The sequence below is a fragment of the Macrotis lagotis genome, chromosome 6, assembly GCF_037893015.1.
Source record: "Macrotis lagotis isolate mMagLag1 chromosome 6, bilby.v1.9.chrom.fasta, whole genome shotgun sequence".
NCBI classification, from domain to species: Eukaryota; Metazoa; Chordata; class Mammalia; order Peramelemorphia; family Peramelidae; genus Macrotis; species Macrotis lagotis.
Genome location: NC_133663.1, coordinates 1,939,465 through 1,955,117, shown reverse-complemented (window position 1 = coordinate 1,955,117; position 15,653 = coordinate 1,939,465). Strand labels below are relative to the sequence as shown.

The following is a 15,653-nucleotide window of genomic DNA, read 5'->3' as shown; positions in this document are numbered from 1 at the left end:
GGGGGCTTCAGCCCAGGAAGGTGGGGAAGCTTCAGCCCAGGGAAGGTGGGGGTGGGGGGGCTTCAGCCCAGGAAGGTGGGGGAGTTTCAGCCCAGGGAAGGTGGGGGTGGGGGGCTTCAGCCCAGGGAAGGTGGGGGGGGGGGCTTCAGCCCAGGGAAGGTGGGGGTGGGCTTCAGCCCAGGAAGGTGGGGGGAGCTTCAGCCCAGGGAAGGGATGCACCCGGACAAGGGCTGAGCCTTCTTAGGGCTGCTTCAGAGGATTCCTCCTGTGGGTGGGAGCTCAGTCCGGCTCCAGGCTCCTGTGACTCATCGGCCCCCCACCTCAGTCTTCCTCCAGTCACGTTGGACAACGCACAGCTCCCTGGACCGCCCTGTGGTTTTCTGCCCTGGCATCTTTGCCCAGGAGTTCCTGCTCCCTGGCAAGCCCTTGCCTCTTTGCCAACACAAACCCTGCCTTTTCTCCCAGGCAAGCTTCAAATCCTCTGGCCTCGTCACTGGGGGCAGGCCTCCCGCCAGCCTGGGAGGCCAGACGGCTTCATCTGGGTAAGCTGAGGAGCCAGAGGGGAGAGCTGACAGCCCCTGGAGGAGGCTGGGCCTCCGGCACTCCAGTTGCCTCAGCTCCAAGGCCCAATCATCTCAGGGAGGCTCCCCGGGGAGGACCTGTGACCGGCTCTGAGGACACACAGGCATCAGCGGCAGAGTCCAGACTAATGGGGCTGAGAAAAGGGAGGATGGGATAAGGGGCAGGGAAGAGCGTGGGGGGAGAAGGAGGGAGGCCCACAGCCATGGTTCTAACACACCCACTGAAGGAGTCCCCAGAATGCCCCCACCAGGGGTCCAGGGCTGCTCAAAGATCCCCAGGGGCTGCTCCCCCCAGCTGCGGAGGCTGGCCATGGCCCTGGGATGTCCCAGCTTCCCCTGACTGTGAGTCTGCAGCTTCTCCCCTTACGGCCCTCCCTGGTGCCCACTGGGCTGAGCACAACTGGCCTCAACCTGTTCCACCAGTACTTGACCCTCCACCCTCAGACCTCCTCAGGCCTTCCTCTTCTCCAGGCCCCCCCGACGTCCCAGGCCGTGCCCCTCCTGTCCCCCTCCTCTCTAGCTTACTCCTGAGCTTCCTAAAAGGGGTCGCCCAGGGCGTGAGGAGGGCCAAGGTCAGAGGAGCCATCCCTCCCTCGCCCTGACCCAGGCCGTGAAGATGTGGCTGGGCAGGCTTTGGTATTAGTGGCTCTTATTTGTACAGAGGGGCCGAGGAAGGAGAGGAGGCCCCCCCAAGTGTGGGGCACCCAGGAGCGGCTGGTCTGGCTCCAAGAGCACCCAAGGGAGAGGAGGGCAGACAAGCTGACAAAGTGCCACCATGGAGGCCGTGAAATCCACTCTGAGGAGCGCGAGAAGATGCAGGCGGCAACAAGGAGCCGAGAGATGATTGAATAAGAGGAGACGAGGTCAGACATGCCCGGCCCCTGGCACTCCCCAGGCCCACCCTGGGTACTCAATAAATGCTTCTGACTCACTGAATGGGCCAGGATGTGAAGTCAGGATGGACTGACTGCAGAGGGGATGTTGGGGGAGGGAAGAAGAGTGGGGATTCTGAGAGAAGGTTCTAGAAGCAGTGGGATGGGCCCTCTGAGGGCCAGGGCCTCCAGGGGCTCCCTTGTGGATTGTTTTGAATCCAAATTCCCGGGCCCTTTCCCATCTATTATGGACCCTTAAGATCTGATCACACTTCTGGATCTTCAATCTGCAGATGGATAAACAGAGGCCCGGAGGTGAAGTGACTTACCCAAGGTCACAAACTCATTGAAAGCAGAGCCAGGATTTAGAGCCGGACCCCCAGAGTGCAGAGCTGGCCAGGCTTCTTCCTCGAGGGTCCTGGGAAGGGTTTGCTCACCCTCAGGCCACAGAGCTGAGAGGCCCGGCTGAGTTTGAATCTGCCCGATGGGGCGACTGATTACATATCATTGATGAGAAAGGGAAGGGTAAAAGTTAAGTTGGCATAAACAGAAGGAGGGTGTTGATGGGGGGGGGCTGGGATAATGAGATTCCATTTGGATATGTGGGATCTGGTCCAGGAGGGAGAGATGGGCCTCTCAGGAGCATCTACATGGGAGGGAAAGACAGAGCCTGGGGGGCAGCATGAGGAAAGCCCACCCTGGGACAGAACCAACAAATGAGGCTGGGAAGGGGCAGCCCCAGAGGAGGAGGGCTGACTCGGACCAGGGGCCCCATGGACAAGGCTCAAGAAGGGGCCAATGGCTTGGCCAGTGAGGAGGCCCCCGGGGCCCGTGGAGGGACCAGAGCAGGCGTGGGTCCTCCTCTTTCCCCCACAGCCCCTGTCCCTCTTCTGATGCAGATGTGCCCATTCTCTCCCCCATGGTCATCATCCTCCCCCGGGCAGGGACCCCAGAGGTCACTCAAGCTCCCCCTCTATAGACAGAGGAGGAGAAGGAAGGGACATGCAGGAGGCCAAGCAGGCAGGAATCCCTCCAGTGACAGGGAACTCATTACCTTATTTCCTTTAGATTGATTCCTTGTGTCTTTTGTCCCGCTGGCTTTGTGCCCGCTCTCTCTTCTATGGGGGCAACATCCTGGCCCGTCCCCAGCCCCGTGAGTGCTCTAAGAGCCCCACATTGCCTCTGCCAAGGGAGCTCTAGGCTCCTTTGCCACACGGGAGGGGGCCTTGACCCAGGCCTGGATCCAAGAGCACAACAAGCTGCTGCCATGGCAACCCCTCTCCAGCCAAGGCAGGCACATCACCACGGCCTGCCTCCCTCCCACAGCAGCCCCCCCCAACCCCTGGTCTCCTCGCGGGGTTCTCCTGGGCAGTGAGGCCCCTGCCCACCTGCCTGGTGCCTCTTGGATCACAGGGCCACCTGGTCTACACTCCCCCACTTATACATGAGAACACTGAGGCAGATCACAGATTCACATCGGGGTGCTGGCACTCCCAAGTCTGGCACCCTTGGTTCCCGGGCTTCTGCTCTCCAGGAGAACTGAGCCCCCTTCCCAACCAGCCAGAGATGGTCTACACAACCAGACACCTTGGGGGGAATGCTGAGTCTCTCAGAGAATCAAGAGGACCCCACGGGTCTAGACCAACAGCCCACCAAAACAGAAAAGTCCTCAACAGCAAACATTCCTGGCAGAAGTGCACCATGCTGCTACGTGAATACCTCCAGAGACGGGGAACTCACTGCCCTATCCAGCAAGCCATTCTCTAATTAGCCTCGGTCTCTGCTCCCTCTTCCGTGTGACAGCCTTTCCAATACTCTCCCCAACCTGGGGAAGCTGAGGCTTGGAGAGTTGCTGTGACTTGCAGAAGGTCAGAGCAGAGGATCCAGGGCTCTTCAGCCCCCATGACTTGTGCCTCCCAGGACTTCTCGGTTCTCTCTACTTGATGAGTCAGTATGAGGAGGTTTCACATTGGGAAAAACAAACACCATGGAAAAACCCTCCCAGAAGCCAGCTGCGCCAGGAGGCCCGAGGAGCCAGCCCCAGCCCCGAGCGTGGGGCCACCCTCACCCTGGGGCTCTCGTGGGGTAGCCAGACATGGGGGGGGCTTGCCGCTCCACAGGGCAGGGTTTGACCTTCCTGGGGATCCGGCTGTGACCTACTGATCAAGCTCAAAAAAAAAAACTGGCTCAGCTTTGTTGATGGGAAAGGCATGAACACAGCCGCCTCCTCCAGGGGTCCCCAAAGGATGGGCGCACCTTCGAGATGCCGAGCTCTCCGGAAGGATGTCTCCCTGGGGCTGCTGGGACCTCCTGCCTCTGTTCTTAAAAACAGACTGCAAAAGCATCAACAAATGGGAAGTGTCCGAGCCAGTCACTGAGCAAAAGGCGGGGACCCAGCAGGTGGAGCCCATGGGGAATTGGGGTGCTGGGGAAGAAAACTGAGCCAACTGGCCCTGTCCTCTGACCCAGTGACCTCATATGACTCAAGGCAGGCAAGGAGAAGGAAAGCTCCTGTAGAGGCCCCTCAACATCCATCCCAGCACCTTTGGGGGAACAGGCCAGAAAGAGGCCATTAGGGGACTGGCCAAGATAAGGGTCACCATTGAGCTATAAGAAATGAGGAATGTCAGCAATCTGGAGAAACATGGGAGGCTTGGGATGAGTTGAGCCAGAGCTCAACAGAGGCTCCGAGGAGTGGAACACAGAAAAAGCAAATCAGCTTCGCTGGGGAGAGGTGAGGGGCTGCTGGGATCGACAGCTCTCTCAGTCTATTGAGTCCTGGCTAAATGTGTTTCTTAATCACCAGACAGCAGTGCCCCTGGGGGGCAGAGGGCCAGGGAGGGTTGATATGACGCTGGTGTAAAGAGAAAAGGCGGCAATAGGAGGAGGAGGAGGATGCTGTGACTGGGACGCTGGGAGTGGCTCTCTTGACCACCCTGCCCCCATCCTGGTCACCATCACCGGCCAGGCCGTCCTTCTCCGGACATGTCTCGGCCTGCCAGGTCTCCTCCTCAAATGCAGGTAATGCTAGGAATGGGATTTCCAGGCATCTTGACAAGCCCAGGGTGGGTTCTGCAGACTGGAGTGTAATACAATACCTAAAGGAAAGGTTCTGAACCCCAGTGCCTGGCTGGGCACCCGCCCCTCACCCTCGCCACCTGCAGGAGGCTCCTCAGCCCAGCCAAGAGTTCCACAGTCTAAAATCCACTCAAACAGAAACATCAGCCATTCTTGGCAGGCCCAGAAGGCTGCTTCGGGAGCTTCGCCCGATCCAGTCTTCTCGGGGTCAGCTTTCCGATACCATTCCCCTGGGCTGCCCAGCATGCCCAAATACTGGGATTCGTGTGACGGGATCATCTGACCCCCCCCTCAACAGGAGACCCACAGTCTGCATCTGAAGAGGCCTCACCCCGCTGTTCCACCCCAGGTGCCAGCCCCACTGACCCAGCAATGGATCAACCACTCCCTGCCCACCCTGCCACTGCCCACTTGTACCATTAGGCCAGGACTCTACAATAGACACACACACACACACGTACATACACATAGCCTCACATGGATGCACAACCCACAAACTCCCACCCACCTACCTGCTCCCTTCCTGCCAGGACTGGTTCTTCCCCAAGCTCCCAGAGAGGCCACAACAGTTGGAGGTTGCCACAGCCAAGCCCTGAGGGCTTTGGGGAGGGCACGGGTCCTGCCACCCTCCTACAGTGGGAACTGATCTGACAGTTCAGACCTTACTAGAACCCTTCCTTCTCTCTGGCCCAGGCGTGGCCCCAGCTCAGCTCCTTGGTCCATCCAAGAGCCCCGAGTCTTCTTCAGCCCCAGCCCCCACTGACTGACGCACGATAATGGAGCTCTTGGATCAGTGCTCAGGATGGCGCTTTATGAAGTAGCTGAGTCTTTGGCTCTCAGACAAAGGCAGTGACTTGGCATGATCGTCCTTTAACGGTCCAATCAGAGTTGCAAGGAGACGATAGGCTGGGCCCAGAAGGGAGCAGCCAGAATGGGTAGCCCCCATGCGGGCAGAGGGTTTTCTCCATCTCCTTATGTGAACACCCTCTCATCCAGTCACACCTCCTTGTTCATTTTGGCTCACTCTTTCAGAAGAGTTTTAAGTACCAGTTGCTGGCTTCACTGACAAAACAAGACAGAGCCCAGAGGCCCTCCCCTCAAGACCTGACCCTTCCAAGTTGGCATCAACCCAGTAATCCACACACTTCTATCATGTCCACAAAGACTGGCTGGAAGCCTGGCATGATCCTTCCCTGCCACAGCCAATCAGACTCAAAGTGGCCCAGGAGGAAGAGCCCCGGAGAAGCACGGGGTGGGGTGGGGGAGAGGGCTGTCACATAAAAGCTGCTCAAGGTTGGTCCTGCCACTACTCTCCTCAGGAGCCTCAGTTTCTTCATCTGTAACCCTGAAGATCTATGAGGATCGAATTTCCAAGTCCAGAGAGATTTACAAATTTTCAAGCATCATATGAATATGGTAACTTTCATTATCAGAAAGCTAACGAGGTTGGCTTTCTCAGGTCCTACAACACTCTGGGTAATGTTGTCTTCTGGAAATCTGCCTCCTCCCTCTCCCTTTTGAAAACTGGGATCTTTGACTTTTTTTTAGCAAGCCTTTCCCCCAAGCCCTCTCCCGACGCCTGGCACGGTGTGTGGCCCATAGCTGGTGCTTAAGAAATGTTTATTGGCAGGCTGACCATGGTCCTCAGATGACCAGTCGGGGCTCCTGGATCCCAGCAGCAGATTCCTTTCTCAAATCAGAGACCCGATCGGTCTGGCTGTGGTTTCACCACCTACTCTGCCAAGCTTCCCTCTCCAAGGCATGCCGCCCGCCCTCTCCAGGCTGATCACCCTCCTCCTCCACAGTAAGAGATGAGCCACAAATGGTTGCTCCATCACACTGGCACTCTCTGGCTTTCTCTGAAGCAGCTAGTGGCTTCTCCCTTCCTCAGACGGCTGACTCGGACCCTTTGGAAGCTTTGAGACCAAGTCTCAGCACACCCCAGACACTCATTCAGCCCCAAGAGGCCAAGCCCTGTGTTTGGCAGGGAGCAGAGCTACCAAGACACAAAAGGAAGATGTCCTGCATTCAAGGGGCTGCCACTCAACACCTCTTCCTAGCATTCCTGCCCTCTTGCATATCCTTGATATATGTCCTTTCTACCATCGCCTGTGTGCATCCTCCAAGGGCTGAGCTTTGGATGGCCCCTCCCATCCCCCAGTTCAGCCAAACTGTTTTCCCTTTGTCCTTCCTCACTGGGTTCATCCAGCCTCATTGCATAATCCTCCTCCTCTTCCAGACAAACTGGACCAGGGAGTGTTCCCTGATCTCATCTCATGTTCCTCCACCCCACCCTAGGAATTCCTGAAGGCTGGGACTACATTCCACTCTAATGTTGACCTGTCCAGTCCAAGTGCCATCTCTCCCATACATCGTTCCTTCATCCTCTCAGCTAAACCAGGAGTAGAAAGGAAATTCCATGGTTGAGCAATGAGCTTCTTGAGAACAACCAATCAGGTCCCAGTAAAGGTTTGATTTTCTATTCTGGGCTCAAAGATAACTGCAGATGGTGACTACAGCCACGAACATAAAAAAATGCTCCCTCCTTGGAAGGCAAGCTATGGCCCATCTGGCCAGAAGACTAAAAAGCAGAGACAGGGTCCATACAGTCAAAGCGAGGGCTTTTTCAGGGGTAATGTCTGACTGGGAGAGCTGGATTATAAGCAAAGCAAAACGCAGAATTGTGGTGCCAGAGAACACTTTTGAGCTCCCTTGGACAGCAAGGAAATCAAATCAGTCAATACTTTAAGAAATTCTATTTTTCACTGGAAGGTCAAATCGGAAACAGTAGCTTCAATAATTCTTTGGCCACACATCATGAGAAGATGGGATTCGTTGGAAAAGTCTCGACTGAGAGTTTATGGATGGCAAAAGGAGAAGGGGGATGGGAGATGACATAAGGACAATAATCCCCCAACATGCTTAGGTAGCGAGGACAGAAGGGTCCTGAGATGACCACACTGAGGAATCCAAAGAGACTTGGGAAGCCCCCTTTGAAGAAAGGGAGCAGGATAAACAGGCTCTATGTGCTAAGTTTTTCACAGATAGTATTTTCTTTGCTCCTCAAATTATCTGAGGACAGATTTGAATTTGAGTCTCACTGACTCTTCTACACCCAGCATTCGAACCATGGAGCCACCAGCTGTCTTAAAAGTTGATCAGGAGAACAGTCTGCACCTACATGAGATGGACAGAAAGGTAGCTCATGAAGCTACCTGGTCCCCAGGAATAGATAGCAAAGCACCGTCTGTCCTTTCCACAGAGAAGTGGGGAACCACAGGTTAGGGAAGCTGCATACACCAATACCTGTGGCTGTTGTTTGGGTAACAAGCTTAACTGTTCTTTTGTTTTAAGGGAAGGCTCTATGGGAATTGGTCCTGTGGAGAGGATAAAGACCAAAAGAGTCACTAGATGGAAGGGCCAACCTGGCTCAGGCCAGGGGTTGGTCCTCCAGGCACCTCCTACCTCAATCAGGAGAGGGGGAACAGGAGATTGGGAAGGGTAACAGTAAAGGCCCTGCTGCAGCTGGCAGGGGAAGCAGAGAGGGGGCAGAGCAGGCAGGGTAGCTGGGTATTCCCAAAGCCAATCCTGTTCAGAGGGAAAAGTAAGTATGGGCAGTGAGGCCAAGAAAGCTGCCCTGGAGAGGGGGCTGAGCCAAAGCAAAGGGGGTTTTTCCAGAACTCCCCCTCAGGGCCCCTTCTCTGCCATGGGATGGAATCCTCCCATCTGAGAAATGTAGCCCCAGATGGAACCTCTGACGACCAAGGAGGAGTCTTGAAGTACCTGCCCATTCTTCAGCAGGCCATTACTGCTAGTGCCTGGAGACTAGGAAGCCCAAGAGAGCGGGAAATCCTGTCACATGAGCAGACACGCAAGGTCCCGAGGTGACTCGGAACTTTGCCCCTTGGTGTACCGAGACGGCAGAATCTCAGAGCCCCATCAGTGGAGCCCAACTCCAGCCCCTGGCTAATGAGGGTCCTCCTGCTCTGCTGGACTTCCTCAGAGGGCAATGAGCCCTTCTCCTCCCCAGAGTCAAGACTTCTCTGAATACTGAGTTGCTATCTGCCTCTCCATACTGCCCATTCATTCCTAGAACGAGCCTCACCCAAGTCCCTGACTGCCCTCCTGAGCACCCCATAGCCTTCTCTTCCCTGGGCTACCCATGCCCAACCCCTCCGGACTTTATTCTGAGATGACACTGTCAGTGGGCATTGAGGTGACTGTGCTTGGCAAGCCCAAAAGATTCTTCCAGAACTCCATCTAGGCTTCTCCCCAAGCTGGCCATCTCCTCCATACCTCACAGTGGTATGCCCCTGTCTCCTCTGTGCCCATCCCTCTCTGTAGGTGTCCTGGCCCTCTCCTTCTCCACCGTCTCTGGGGCTTCATCAGCTCCCATGGGCTTCATGGTCATCTCCGGGCAGGGGATGCCTCCATTCCTCTGTCCACCCTGGTCTCTCCTGAGCATCAGCCCTCCATCACCAGCTGCCTTTTTGGGCACTTCCAGCAGGCAGTTCAAATGACACACGTCCACTCCAATGGCTACAAACCCACACTAACTCATTTTCAGGCCCTCTGGAGGCAAAGAAGAGGCTTAAGAAGTGTGGTCTCACCAACCCTGCCTTCCTCTCCCTGCCCTGCTGTTTTTCTCTTCATTCCAAAGGGGGGAAAAGAGAGCTGCTTCAAGGGATGCCAGAGGGATCCACTGAGGAAGCACAAGCCTGGCACCTTCCCTTCAGGACCCCAAGAGTAGAACAAGTGAAATTTTACAACTTCTGATGGGCTCCCCTTTGGGACCCTCAGCCTGCCTTGGATGGCACATTCAGAGAGGTAGCCACCTTGTCCTTGAGGGAGGAACCAAGAGCCCAGAGCCATGGTCAGCCTAACTGCACTTCCAAGTCAATGCCTAGCAAAGACCCTGGAATGACCAGGGACTACCCAAGACCACCTAGAAGCAAGTGCCAGAGGACTTGGTGCCCTGGTCTCTGCAGCTGAAAGACAGGAGGGCTCAGGTGGCCTTCCTGGGGAGGAATGGTTGTCTCTGGGCCAGGTATGGGCCAGTGCCCTCCTCTCAGGAAGCTTACATTCTCTTGGAGCATAGGGCCCCCTGGATGAGCGGGGAGGAGATAGAATGGGGCAGGTTGGGTAGGAGGTGGAGAACAAGGAGGTTTCCCAAGGCTCAGGGGGCCAAGAATTCTAGCAGATGTAGTAGCAGGGGAGGGCAAAATGGCCCAATTAATGATGGCAAGGGGTCCCTGGGGCCCACCAGGAGCCTCTGGGGCAGTTGGGGAAGTTGGAAAATGCCCTGCTTGGAGGAAATCCATGGAAGGGCTGGCATGGGGGCCAGAGGCTGGGGCCTGCCTTCCCTGGGGGGCCAGCCAGGGAACCCCCAGCACCAACCATGAAGAAGCTCCCACCAGACCCAGCCCAGAATCTCTGTATTACTGCCCACTCCTGATGACTCACAGACAGAATTATATAAAAACCCACAAAACGCTTTTCTTTTTTTAAAAAAAAAACATTAAAAATCCATTTAGGAGGCCAAAGTGGGTACAAAGCTGAGGAGTGAGCACCTGGCCCCTCAATTCCCAAACCCGAGGGACGGTGAGCCTGGAGCCCTTCCCAGAGGCCAGGGGGCAACCAGGCCTGGCCAGATGTCTCCCAGTCACTACCCCCGCCCCAACAGATAGTTTGGAAATCTGAAGGACCCAAACAGATCCAGAGAGGAGCCTGTTGGCAGAGGCCAGAAGACCCAGGGAGACCCCAGATTAAAGTGGGAGGATCCCTGCCTGCTGATCTTCCCTGCTCACCTCTGCAGGCTGCTTCTTGCCCCAGGGATTAGACCAGCCGTCTCATCGGGCTGCTTTCTACTTGGAGGCCTGGCTCCGAAAGGAGAGAGGCGGGCAGGGCTCAGCCTCCCCAGACACCCTCCACCCAGGCCCCAGATCTTACCAGTTAGCAGATGCAACCGTGACAGACATATGTCTGCAGGCCTCTGCCCCACATGTCAGCCTGGCAGGTGTGGTGTAGCATGGGCACAGGTCCAGGGAAGAGTGCCCAGCTTGCTGGGGGAGAACCCGCCGGTCGAGTTCAGAGAAGAGCCCCACCCAGGAGTCTCCCAGTCTCCACCAGCTGGTGGATAGAGAAGATCCTCACAGCGAGAGAGCCGTGTGTAACCCTCCAGATGACTCCCCAGGCATATCCCCAGGCCTGACTTTCCAGGCCCCTCTGGGCCTTCCTGGACGCAGGCCCAGTCCTTGGGGAAGTGCTGATCAAGGGCTCCCACCCTTGGACCAAGCCCTGCTGATGGGTGTGTACAGAGGAGCCACCTGGGCAGCTTGGCCTGCCTAGCCCTCTCCCCTCTTCCTTGATGCCTCCTCTATTAGAGTGGCAGCCCTTGAGGGTCTCTGCACCCCAAGGACCAGCCTAGGAACTGGCACATAGGGTGGCAGTTTTTAAAGGTCATTATTTGATCAATAGATTAATTTAGAACTTTACAGGCAGGCAGCCCCAGTCTTTGGACCCCAGTTGAGAGCTGAGACTGAGCTTCTGCAGGGGTGTGCTCCTCCAGCCTCCAGTTCAGGCCTTGTCTCCCCTCAGACCCAGGACTGGCCTCGCCTAGCAGACATTGGTGGTCTGATGGGACCTCTAGAGCTCTGCCATTCACCCCAGCACTCCCGAAGGGGAGCCCTGGTGGCCCTCCTTTCCCGACCTTACAGTCTGCACCAGGCTAGAATTCCTTTGCAATTTCCCCTTGTCCTGAAGAAGGGAGGAGAGGTCTCCACAGAGGCCCATGCTGGCAAAAGTTCACCAGTGAGCTGCAGCCAGACCCCTTGGCAGCAAGACTAGGGAGGCACGGTCCCCACCTTTGGCTGAGGGGAGGGAGGGTGTCCTAGCCCTGGCCCTTTCTAGGCAGCCCTCCTAGGCCAAGGAGGAGGAGAGTCTTCCCCATCCCCTCTACCAAACAGGTCCTGTCAGGGTGGCACAGGGAAGCATCTGAGGCTTGAAAATCACCATCTCCTCTTTAATTAAGGCTTATGAAGGCACCTCTGGAACAGAAAATCAGGCCATCAGATAGGGAAGGGTTTGGGGGGGGGGCTCTCCTGAGGCCAGGGAATGATCTCCCTGCCTTGGCATCCCTGGACTAGGTTGGGCTGCCCACTCTTCAGCAGCCCCAGATGGAAGGCAAGAAGCATCATTCTCTCCTGTCGGGTCAGTCTTTAGTGTCCCTCCCACCAGGCCCCTGGTTTCTGCTGCTATGGTCACTGGCTGAGCTCAGGTGGTTTTCACTGACCCTTGGGAAGCCCAGTTCTCAAGGCACAAACACCCCCCCCCCCAAAGTTCCAGTCCAGACTCAAGCTATTATCTTTGGCTTCCTTTTCCTATCCAGTTCATCATCAAGGCCGATGCCCCTCTACCCCCATCTTATTCCTCTCCTCTGCCACCAGAACTTTTCCCTTCCACCCATACATGTCAGAGAGCTCCCTGCCTCTAAGCTCTGCTTCCTGCTCTCTGCCTCTAGGCCTCCTGAGGGCACGTGTCCAGTTGCTGCCAATTATGAATTGGATGGATGGCAGAAGCAGAGAGCAGCAAGGGAGGCAAAAGTTCCAATTGCCCCCTTCCCTCCCCTATTTATACTCACACAAACAGATTAAGTCATTAAGAGACAGAGGAGGTAGCCAATTGGCTGACCAGCTGCCCAAGAGGGGCAGTGTGGGGGTACGGGTAGGGAGTGGTCTCTAGCACTGAGCTTAATGAGTTCTACATAGCTGGGGGGGGGGGGGAGGAGAGGGGACAGCTAGGGCAGGAAACCACTAAGTCCAGCTCAGCTGCCCCTGAACTGCCAGAACTTGACCTGCCAACAGTGGGGAGGACTCCCTGACTAGTCTTGACCAGCAGGGAACAGGTAGCCAGTCCTGTCTCACCGCCAAGCCTAGCAGCTCACCAGCGTCTAGAAGTTAGGGCTTTCGATTGGGCTATGGCTCCCTTTGGTCCCAGCCCAAGGCCTCTGGTCTCACTCAGTTCAGAAGCTTTTGCCTCCTACTGGCACCCATCCCTCCAAGACCCACAGCCTCGGCCTTGTATGCTGTAAGCATGGCCTGTTCCTCCTATGACTGTCACCCCAAAGGAAGGAAGGCAAGTGAAGTAGAGAAACAAGGTGAGGTCAGGAACTGCCATTTTAGAGTTAGAAGTGTCTCATAGGTTCTGTAAACCTGGTCCTCTCCCTGAATTGAAGGAGAAACTGAGGTCAACTGAAAGGACTTTCCCAAGGTCATGGGGGAATAAGTATCAGAACTGGAACTCAATCCTAGGGGCCCTAAATTCAAATTCAGTGCTTCCTTCACCCTCAAGCATGAAACTCAAACAGCAAGTGGGCCCCATTAAACCATCCATAAGGATGGGCACAGATTGACTTAGAAAACCACATTATCTTGAAACACCATGTTTTATTTTCATTTTGTAAACTTTCTCAATTTCATTTTAAGGTATCATGCTGGCCACAGTCCTGGCATCTTGAGATTCCAAGTCCTGGGAGGGCAAAGGAACAAGGAAGGAATAACCAGAGGGGACAAGGAGGAGGGAACACGAAGACCCAGGACCAGAGACCTCTGGGAGAGGCAACAGCAAAGAGCAGGTTTCAAGGCTTCCACAGCACTTTGGAAACAAAACCAAGCTCAATAAAACTTATCTAAATGATAACGAGTGAGACAAGGACAGAGCCTAGTGCAGCAGTGTTGGCATCAGAACACCGCAGGTAGGCAGGCAGGCAAGAAATATGAAAGGAGAAAAGACAGGAAACAGTAAATGGGCCAAAGAGACAAAATAGGTGTGCCAACTTAGAGAGGGAAAAAGGCATAGGGATACAGGAAAGGAACCTAGAAGCATCAGAACTCTCTATGGAAAGCTGTAGACTTTGAAGCCCCAGAATGGAAGCTGGGGAGCACCTCAACAGCCATCCAGACCCTCCCATACACATACATACAATGACATATCTCAGAAGGGACCATCCAGCAGAATGTGCAGAAGAGAAAAGTCAATGGACAATGAAGATAAAATTGCATAATGACCAGAATGTCACAAACCTTAGAAAACAATGAGTAGCAACGTGAGTCAGAGCAGAAAACTTGGAAGAAAGGCCAGAAAATTTCACTTTTAGTCAAAATTTTAGAAAGTATATAAAAACAAGCAAATGGACAAAAACCTAACATTTCAGCAGCTACAGAAAATTGTTCTTTTGGATAAATGAGGCAAGTAGAAAAATTCACAGGACCCCAGCAAGGTGGAATCCTATCAAGAAGCCTTCTAGGGACATGATTGCTAGGTTCCAAAATTATAAAGGCTAAGAAAGAATCTCTAACCATTAAAAAAAAAAGAAAACTACTTTAAAACACCAACTAAATCATAGTTCGTCTCAGTCACAGGAGAAAGATGACAAGCAAGGCCCAGGAGTCAATCTCTCAATTATATATCTTTCTATATATTCTGTAAAAGGGGAGGGGGAAAAGGAGAAAGAGAAAGGGAAGGATGGGGAAGTTCAGTTTAGAGAGGGTCTACCATGTACAAGCCACTTTACAAATATTATTTCATTTGATCCTCATAGGATTTCTGTGAGGCAGGTGCTGCTATGGGCTCCATTTTACAGATGAGGAAGCCAAGGCAAACAGGTGAAAAGACTTGCCCAGAGTCATGAAGCTAATAAGTGTCTGAGGTCATATTTGAACTCAGGCTTTCCTCACTCTGGATCAAAATAATCTGTCTGTACCCCCTGGTACTCCTTAGTTCCCTTTAAAGAATCTCTTTGAAAACCTCAAAGAATTTATTCACAAAATAGAAGTACAAAGAGGTCAACAGCCGGTAGAGGAGAAATTCTAGGTCAACAGAACAACGAATTCCTTAAGGTGATAGTGCACTTTTTAGCTTGAAAATCACAAAATAAGCCATGCCATTGAATGTAACTATAACGGAAACAAATGCAGTATTAGTTTGAAATGGATGTTATAGAAAAAGAAATTCTATTCCATTAAAATCACTGTAGACAATATAAACTACTTGGGAGTCTCCATGCCAAGATAAATCCAGGAACTATATGAACACAACTATAAAACACTTTTCATAAAAATAAAGTCAGAGCTAAACAAATGGAAAAATATTAGTTGCTCATAAGTGGGCCAAGACAATATAATCAAAATGACAATTCTACCTAGATTATTCTATTCACTGACATATCAATCAAACTATCAAAAATAATTGAAAAGCTAGAAAATAAAATTCATCTTGAAGAAGGATAGCAAGAGAATCAAGGGGAAAAAATGTTTAAGACAGTGGTCTTACTGTCATACCAGATCTCAGACTGTATTATAAAGCGACAATTAGCAAAGCAGTCTGGTACTCGGCAAAAAAAATAGAATGGTGGATCAATGGAATAGGTTAGTTACAAACTACGTTATAGTAAATGACCATAGTAATCTCATATATGATAAACCCAAAGAGCCAACAAAAACTCATCATTTGCCCAAAACTGCTGGGAAAACTGGAAAACAGTATAGCAGAAACTAGGTACAGACCAGCAGTTCCACTGTATATTAAGATAAGGTCAAAATGGGTACCTGATTTACCCATTTTGTAATATCATAAGTAAATTAAGAGAGCATGGAATCATTTATCATCTATTGTATTACGGATAAGGGAAGAATTTAGGTCCCAAGAAGCTACAGAAAGCATTATAAAATGTAAAATAGATCATTTTGGTTATGTAAAATTAAAAAATTTTTGTACAAAGTCAACACATAAGCAAATATATGCAACCCAGTTACATACAGGAGAGAGTGGAATGAGGATGGTTTAAGGAAGGCTTCCTATGGAAGATCAGGTTTAAACTGAAACTTAGAATAAATCACTGAAATTTATTGAGTGGGAGTTGAACATGTGGTATGATTGGATCTGCATCTTAGGAAAATCTCTAAATAGAGTCTGGACTAGAGTAGGGAGAACCTCTAGAGCCCCCCACCCCTGCTGCCCCAAACACATACACAGAAGCTATCATCACAGTCCAGGTCAGAGCTGAGGAAGTTTTGAACAGGGGTGGGAGATACCACAAAGACACTATTTGGGTGGGAGAGAGGGA

The 15,653-nt window shown here is 52.9% G+C and overlaps 1 protein-coding gene across 6 annotated transcripts in view; it reads right to left on the bottom strand.

The window, feature by feature from the left end:
• Positions 1–15,653, bottom strand: part of CAMKK1 (calcium/calmodulin dependent protein kinase kinase 1) — a 67,902-nt gene that overhangs the window by 36,800 nt on the left and 15,449 nt on the right. The window contains exon 1 of one of the 6 annotated variants that reach the window (XM_074190561.1): positions 10,481–15,131. The exons of 1 other annotated variant lie outside the window; for it this stretch is intronic. The gene's annotated coding sequence lies outside the window, so the exon portion shown is untranslated. 4 more of the 6 variants (XM_074190560.1, XM_074190555.1, XM_074190559.1 and 1 more) reach the window with 4 other exon arrangements.